Genomic DNA, 8,514 nt, shown 5'->3' on the forward strand with positions numbered 1-8,514 from the left:
GAAGGTGCCCAGAAAATGTAATTTCTAGGTAATTGAAAGATTTTTTGATACAATCCAGATGAAAGGGAAGAAGCATGCACAGTAATGTTCGTCACCGTTTTACTTGTAGCAGTCCCCAAACCGAAAGGAGCTCAATTAAGTCTAATACTAACAGCAGAGGAAATGGGATCGTAAATGGCAGAACAGCCACCTGAATTAATGTTGTATGTTCACTAAAGTTGGTAGTTATGAAGGCTAGGCAGCCACACGAGAGCTGCTACCTGTCCACCCACACGCACTGCTTGAGGGTGGGGGCCCCTGCCTACGGCCTTGCTGCCTGGAGGGCTAGTATCTGGAGGTCGTGCCTCTGAGCCACCCCCGATTGAACCAAGGTGCGTCCGCCTGAGCTAGTGACAGCCAGTCCACAGGTTGGGCAGAAACCTCTGTCTCTGTGGCCTCACAGGCCAGAAAAGATAAATTAGCTCCATGAAATCAGGATTTGACTTCCAGAGATCTGGAGAAAGAATGATTAAAAACTCTGGAACTGTAAAGTCATGTTGTTTGGGGCGGCTATTGTTGGTGATGCATGACTCAAGTTAGGAGAGTGTGGAACAGAAGTGCAGAGGTGGGCAGAGACCCCACCCCAAGCGCCTAACAGAGCCGCTCCAGTAGCTGATGGCTTGCCATCCCAAGTCCTCCTCCCAAGTCTTGGGGTGCTTAGCTGACTTAGGTTCCTGTCCTTGGATTTCTGTGACATTAGCCACACACACACTTTTTTTTTTTTTTTGAGGTAATTTAACTTGACTGAGTGAATGTTCCTTGCAACCAAAATAGCACTAAGACAAAAGTGTTCACGGTATAATGTGGAGTGAAAAAAGAATGTAGCATTGTAATGATGTTGTATTTATAGTTACACGAAATGAAGGCATAAAATGAAGGACTAAAAGTGAACAGGGAAAATGAAAGCAATTACCGTGTGAGAGTGCTGGAATTCAAAGTGGTTTCCTCCTTTTTTATTTTTGTTGTGGGTGTTTGTAGTAAGGGCCCTAAAACTTTGGACCCTAAAACTTCCTTCTAGTTCAGCCTGACCCTCTGGCAGGTCTAGCACCAATGGCAAGAAATAGGCTTCTTCTTCCAGTAACTACTTCAGACTTTGAGGCCTTTCTGGACTGTTCTCCCATCCCACTGTAATCCCATACATTTGAGATGATGGCTTGTTGTGTGAATATAGGGTATGTTATTAAAGCAATCTTTATTTACTATTAACAAGGTCCTCTGTTTATTTCTAGGAGACATGGAGGAGGGTATCAAGTAATTTCGAAAGTTTGCATTTGCACAGTTGTCTAAACATTTTGTAGTTTTATAAGATTTCCCCAAAAATGCAATCACTGTCACCATGACAATTATAAGAAACTATTAAAATTTTAAAATATTTTGTTAAATATGGTCAACTTTTCTGCTACAATCAGTTTTTTGACTGAGTACCAAATATTAAATTAAAATAGACTCATCAAGAGCTATCAAACATTTTCCAGCAAAATGAGGTGATCTGAATGGGCTGACATGCTAAGAGGTCCCATGGCGGGAAGTGCACTGGGATGGGATCTAGCACTGACCCCAGCCCCAGGTGTGTTAGCGGCTTACTCTAGCAGACCTCCTCCCCGTCAGGCTTGTCTCCTCACCTGCCTGTCACTGAAAGAGCTGACCTAGATGAGGTATCTCCAAGGACTCTTCCAGGTCAAATGTTTATAGTTCTATAGTTTTGGACATGATTAATAAAGAGCAATTTTTTGCTAAGAAGGAGAAAGTGCCGGGACGCCTGGGTGGCTGAGTCAGTTAAGCGTCATTAAGTGTAGGACATCAGCTCAGGTCATGATCTCACGGCCCCGTGAGTTCGAGCCCCGCGTCGGGCTCTGTGCTGACAGCTCAGAGCCTGGAACCAGCTTCGGATTCTGTGTCTCCCTCTCTCTCTGCCCCTCCCCTGCTTGCACTTGGTCTCTCTCTCCCAAAAATGAATAAACATTAAAAAAAATTAAAAACAACAACAACAACAAAAAAAAACAAAAAGAAAGAGAAAGTACCCATATCTTCATAGGGAAAATGAGCCATAAACTTAAAAGACCAACTCTTGGCATTGTTTTGTGTCTTCTAATCCTTATCAGTGTACATGCGGGCACACACATACACACTTTGCCCTGTTTTTTAATCAATACACATGTCTTTTTTCATGCTGTACGTTATTTGGATGCATAAAATGTTCAGTACATATTTTATTACTCTTATAACATGTTATGTTCTATAAATGCATTGGATGTATGACATTTAACTCTCCTGAATTTTCCTGGACTGCCAATTATAATTCAAATATAAAATGTCAGCCTTCAGCCGACACTTCAGCACGTTCAGCACACCCAGAGATACAGGCAAAGCAGCAGCTCACTGAATTATAAAGTGACTCTCTCAGTGAGCACAGTTCGAAGGGACCTTGAGGAAAGTGTTATCAAAGGCCAAACCTTGATACACATGGTCAACCATGCAGACCTTTATTCCAAATCTCTTGACCTCAGGTGCTGAAGCCCTCCCGATGTCTCCGGACACCTGCAGAGTGGCAGGTGCTCACTTCCGCTTAGAGACTTCAAGTGCTGCCTGATTGCGGTCTCCTGGCTGACACCTCAGGCCTCCCCTCCCGTGGCCCTTCCAGCCCAGTTTCCCTGCCCCTCCTCCCTTTGCTCCTCAGGCTCCCAGTCCACTGGTCTCAACCGAGGCATGCCACAGGTACCCGAGAGATTAGATCAGCTTCTAGGGAAGACATCCCAGAACGGGGAGAGAGCAGGCAGAAGAGGGCAAAGATTGCAGAAAGTCCCCACAGGAAATTCAGATTTGCTTTCATGCCGCAAATGGGACCTGCTGCTTTGTCAAACAGAACTGACTAGCTACCACTAGCTGTGTTTCTCAGGCCCACACCAGTCCCCTTATTGAAATCTCCTGCTGTCAAAATCCAACCCACCAAGTGTACATTGACACTTTTACTGGCAATATCTAGCATGACTGAGGATGACACAACCTTTCACCCAGTAATTCTATTCTCTGGTAACTATTCTAGAAACACTCCTACACATGAGCAGAAGAAGGCCTGTGCAAAGATCTTCATTGTATCACTGTCTGAAAGACTGAAAAACTATAAGCAACCGAAATATCCATCAACAGAAGAATTGATTTCATTTTTTTAATGGGCTTTGATCATTTTATCTTGTTTTTTAATGTTTATTTATTTTTGAGAGAGAGAGAGAGAGAGAGAGAGAGAGAGAGAGTGCAAGGAGAGGAGGGGCAGAGAGAGACAGACACAGAATCCGAAGCAGGCTCCAGGCTCTGAGCTGTCAGCACAGAGCCCATTGTGGGTCTGGGACCCACAGACCTCTAGATCATGACCTGAGCTGAAGTCAGATGCTTAACTGACTGAGCCACCCAAGTGCTCCCAGAAGAATTGATTTTAAAATTGAGATGTATGCGTGCACACACACACACACACACAAACATACACACACACACACACACACAGTGGAATACTATGCAACAGTAAAAATGAACTAGAGCAACGTGTCATTATATATAATTTATAATACATATTTACACATATACACAAAGGATATGCAGAAGTATAAAAGCAAAATGTGGAAGGATACAGGAGAATACGATACACAAAATGACATTACTTCAGAATACATACATATCTAATAAAAGTATGAAATTCAGAGAATTATAAATGCCAAATTCAAAGTCTTAGTTACCTCCTAAGGTAGAAGGAGTGGGTTGCAGGTGGGTAGGGAAACACCAGTAGCTTCCACTGCATTGGTAATTGTATTAATTTTCTGTGGCTGCTGTAAGAAATTATTTCAAATTTGGTGACTTATAACAACCAAAATTTATTTTCTCACAGTTCTGAAGGCCTAAAGTCCAAAATCGAGATCACTGAGCCAGAATGAAGGTGTAGGCAGGGCCATGCTCCTTCTAGAGGCTCTAGAAGAAAATCTCTTCCTTAGCTTTTCCAGCTTCTGGTGGCTGCTGGCATTCCTTGGTTTGTGGCCACACCACTCCAGTCTTCAAATCTCTTCTTGCTCTGTCTTCACAGGGCCTTAGTGTGTGTGTGTGTGTGTGTGTGTGTGTGTGTGTAATCTCCCTCTGCCACCTCCCTTATAAGGACACTTGTGATGACATTTAGAACCCATTCAGATGATCCAGGATAATCTCCTCATCCAAGACCCTTAATTTAATCACATCTGCAAAGACCTTTTCTCCAAATTGTAGGTTTTAGGGATTAGGAGCTGATATCTTTGGGAGGGAAGGCATTGCTAGCCTACCATAATAATGTTTTATTTCTTAAGCTGAATGGTGGAAATAGCAAACGTAGACTGATGGACTTCTACCTTGAATTCCATTTATCTGTGTCTTACATCAGACAGAGACTGTGAACCAGTCATGGCAGGAGAGGTCTCCAGGAGGCTAGAGAGCAATGTAATGGGAGTAATTCAGTGGGCGGGTCAGAAGACTAGGAGTTATGCTGTAAGAGTAGAGTGTATGAATTTGTCATTTCAGAGGTGGGGTAATTCTGGATAGGTCACCTATAAACTGACTCTTGTTATGTATAGAATTTTTTGTGAGCCCCTTTTAAGATGTTAAATTATATTTAAAGAGTGGCTACCTCCTCCAAAAAATTGAGAAAACTGAAGACTAAAGCCAAATAAAAACCTTTCAAAACTGAGTGGATTGGATGCTAACTTGTAGCAGTAAAATTTCAAGCATTGAGGACAGGTCAGGGCAGAAAATTTCCCTATTACATAGGCAGCCACCAGCTCCACCTGCTTTTTATCCAAGCCTTCTGTTTCCAGCTGTTTCCAGGTCAAACAAGAAGCCAATGCTCTGAGTCAGCTCTATTCCCAGGAGATGACAAATGGGCTCAGAAGCTCGTTGGCCAATGTGAGCAGAGCTAAAGGAAGCGGGTGGTCACTCTTTTCTCAGCACAGTTCAGCTGTGACTAAGCAGGTGTTTCTTCTTTGCCTGCAGCCTGGTCTGAGCAGGACTAATGAAGCCAGAACATGCACCACAGAGTCAGAGGGCTCCCTGCATCCTCCCTCCCCAAATGAGGGAGCAGTTGGTGTGAAAATTGGTAAAGGAAACCCAATTAGAATGGAGTCAGGAGGTCAGCGGGGGGAGCTCTCAGGGGCTACCACCCCTCAATTGCAGACCCAACAGGAAGAGACATCTTGCACAAGGGTACTACTTTACTATCCCAGCAAAAGGAGGAAAGTTTTTACTCCTCCTCTGGCAACAGCCCAGCCAATGAGAGACTATCACTGTTCAGCCAATGAAAAGCCACTATACCGCAAATGCCCAGTTTACTCCAATGGACTTTTTAATTTATAACAGCCCTCCTAACTTCCTCCTTTCCTCTATAGAAGAGTGTTCCTCTCCAGAGCACCTGGGTGGCTCAGTCAGTTAAGCATCTGACTTCAGCTCAGGTCATAGTCTCATGTCCGTGGGTTCCAGTCCCACATCAGGCTCTGTGCTGACAGCTCAGAAACTGGAGCCTGCTTCAGATTCTGTGTCTCCATCCCTCTCTGCCCCTACTCACCCCCTCTCTCTGTCTCTGTCTCTGAAAAATGAATAAACCTTAAAAAAAATGTTCCCCTCCTCTGTTCTCGGGACTTGCCTATGGTTTTGCCCTGGGGGCTTGTCCCGAATTGTGATTCATTGTCATTCCCAAATAAACCCGCTTTTGCTGGTAAAATAACTGGCAGTTTTATTTTTAAGCTTAATACTGTTAATGGCCAGGACCAACTCTACTGGAGGATGCCATGGAAATCTAAAAATTGAGGCTGACATCTGTGTTATTCTGCTTAAGGGCATTTTGTACATTTTGCACAAAATGTGCTGTGCATGGGAAACAGTCTAAATGGGTCATTTTTGCACTTACAGATTGCTGACATGAATAACCTCTCTACCTTGTCAGGCTGAGAAGCTGAAGTTTGGCATTTCATTTGTCAAGTCTCACTCAGATGGCATCTCTACAAGCATCTACCTGAAAGTGATTAGCCCCATTACCTTCAATCCCATAACCCTTCTATTTCTTTCTTAACCACTTTTCACAATCTGCAATTATCTTGTTTACTTACTTGCTAATGTATTTATTGTCCATCTTTCTCATTGGAATGTAGGCTTTCTGAAGTCAAGAGCCCTGCTTTTTTGTATATCTTATATTCTCAGAGGTTAGGACAGTACCTGACAGTATACAATAATCCTTTAAGTTTATTTTATTTTGAGAGAGAACACACACACACACACACACACACAGGCATGAGTGTGTGGGGGGGGCAGAAAAAGAGGGAGAGAGAGAACCCCAATCAGGCTCTGAGCTCGATTCCACAAACCATGAGATCATGACCTGAGCAGAAATCAAGAGTCAGACGCCCAACCACCACACAGGTGCCCCATAGTATACAACACATTTTTACTGAATGAATGAATGAATGAATAAACAAATGAATGGATTTGAATGAATAAATGCCCCAGGGCTCAAAAAGAATCAGTCATGGAAGTGATAATAGAACCCAAATTAATACAAATATCCCATATTCATGGGCTTCAGCATATTCAGCTAAGATTACTTCCCAATTTACTATTTCTGCTGTGTTCCCACAATATACTGCTGTATGCACATTCATATGTACTTTTGCACATTCACTTTCCAACGGAAGAAAATGAAGTCCAGAAAGTGAAATGACTTGAATAAAACTATGCCACTAGTTATAGTTATGACTTGGACACTACTTTCTATCAGAGAAGTAATTTACTCATAGGATGCCTTGGGAGTTTTGCTTCTTCGCCCCCAAATAAAACAACAAAACACCTCCTATGAGTGTACCATAGGTTTTTGGTTCATGAAGGCATGGTACAAAGTGAGCGTTACATTTGGCAAGTCAACAACCACTACGTAGGAGGTTATATCCAAGGAATAATTATCAAGGAAACAACTTTGGCTAGGCTTGATGATACTCTATGTCATTACAGATGAGTAAGAGGAGGACTCCCCAGGGCTACCAGGTACATGAGATGACCGACATGGAATTCTTGGATTCAAACTCTGGTTATTGTTAGCATTAGGGATATTATTTCGCATATTTAAGGGGCAACTCTACTCGGAAGCAAGGCACTGACTGATTTCATGAGACCTTTCCAGCATCTGGGTCCATCTGGGCAAGGACAGCACAGGAAGCATGAAAAATAGGAGCTCCTAATACCCACTCCCCCTCCTCCCACGAGACTACACTGCCCCCTCTTGATTTGAAGGGTGAAAACTGATTGCAGGTACTTAATACATTGATTGAGAAACATTACTAATTTTTTAATGAGCCTGAATGTTTTCTTTGTGTCTAGTTCTCATTTTCTCTTTCCATGTTACAGAAAATGCACCCCAGTTCATTCATTCATCCCTTCTGTCTTGCTGCTCTTTGAAAACATTGCCCATTCTGAAATCTGTTTTTTTTTTTTATTTTTTATTTTTTTTTAAATTTTTTTTTTTCAACGTTTATTTTATTTTTGGGACAGAGAGAGACAGAGCATGAATGGGGGAGGAGCAGAGAGAGAGGGAGACACAGAATCGGAAACAGGCTCCAGGCTCTGAGCCATCAGCCCAGAGCCCGACGCGGGGCTCGAACTCGCGGACCGCGAAATCGTGACCTGGCTGAAGTCGGACGCTTAACCGACTGCGCCACCCAGGCGCCCCGGAAATCTGTTTTTAATTATAATAGAAAAGTATAGCTTTCATTGAAAGGAGATAGAATTTCAAATATTTTCGATTTCTTTTTTTAAGTTTATTTATTTGGGGGGGAGGGCAAAAAAGAAAGGGAGAAAGAGAATCCCAAGTAGGCTCTGTGCTAATAGTGGGACTTGATCTCACAAAGCAAAGCAATTTTAAATTAAGCATAATTATTATTTCAGAATAATATTCAGGTGGTGGAGCAACTTTCTAAAAACCGAATCCCCAGAATGTGCCAGAAAACATTACATTAAGCCACCAAATTCAATAATGGTCAAGACATAGTATGGTCATTTTCTGCCTGAGGGACAGAGATTGGTAGCCTATGCAATGTTTTCAGTTAACTGCTCTGAGGACTGGTTTGACTCATTATTTGAATCATGCCTGAGAACTCCAATGGCTCACATACTAGCTGTGGCAGGAAGGCAGCTCTTATTCTTAGAATTACTGCCTGCAAAGATAAATCCAGTGTGTCCCTCTAAATTATTGACCTAAATTATCTCCTTGACTCTTTGCTGTTCGTTGGCCAGCCTCATCTCCTACTAAATGGTGAGGGCCTTCAGGGCAGGAACCCTGTCATTCATTTTTGCATCCCCCGCTTCCAGCACAGAGGAATGAAGTTAACACGTGACTGATTGGGTGTGGAGCACGGCTCAAAAGTCAATCCTCTTTTGAGACCTTTCTCTTTTATCTGTTCTAGTGTTTGTTCCCGTATTTTTGGC

Source organism: Leopardus geoffroyi, chromosome C2 (assembly GCF_018350155.1).
Source record: "Leopardus geoffroyi isolate Oge1 chromosome C2, O.geoffroyi_Oge1_pat1.0, whole genome shotgun sequence".
Lineage (NCBI taxonomy): Eukaryota > Metazoa > Chordata > Mammalia > Carnivora > Felidae > Leopardus > Leopardus geoffroyi.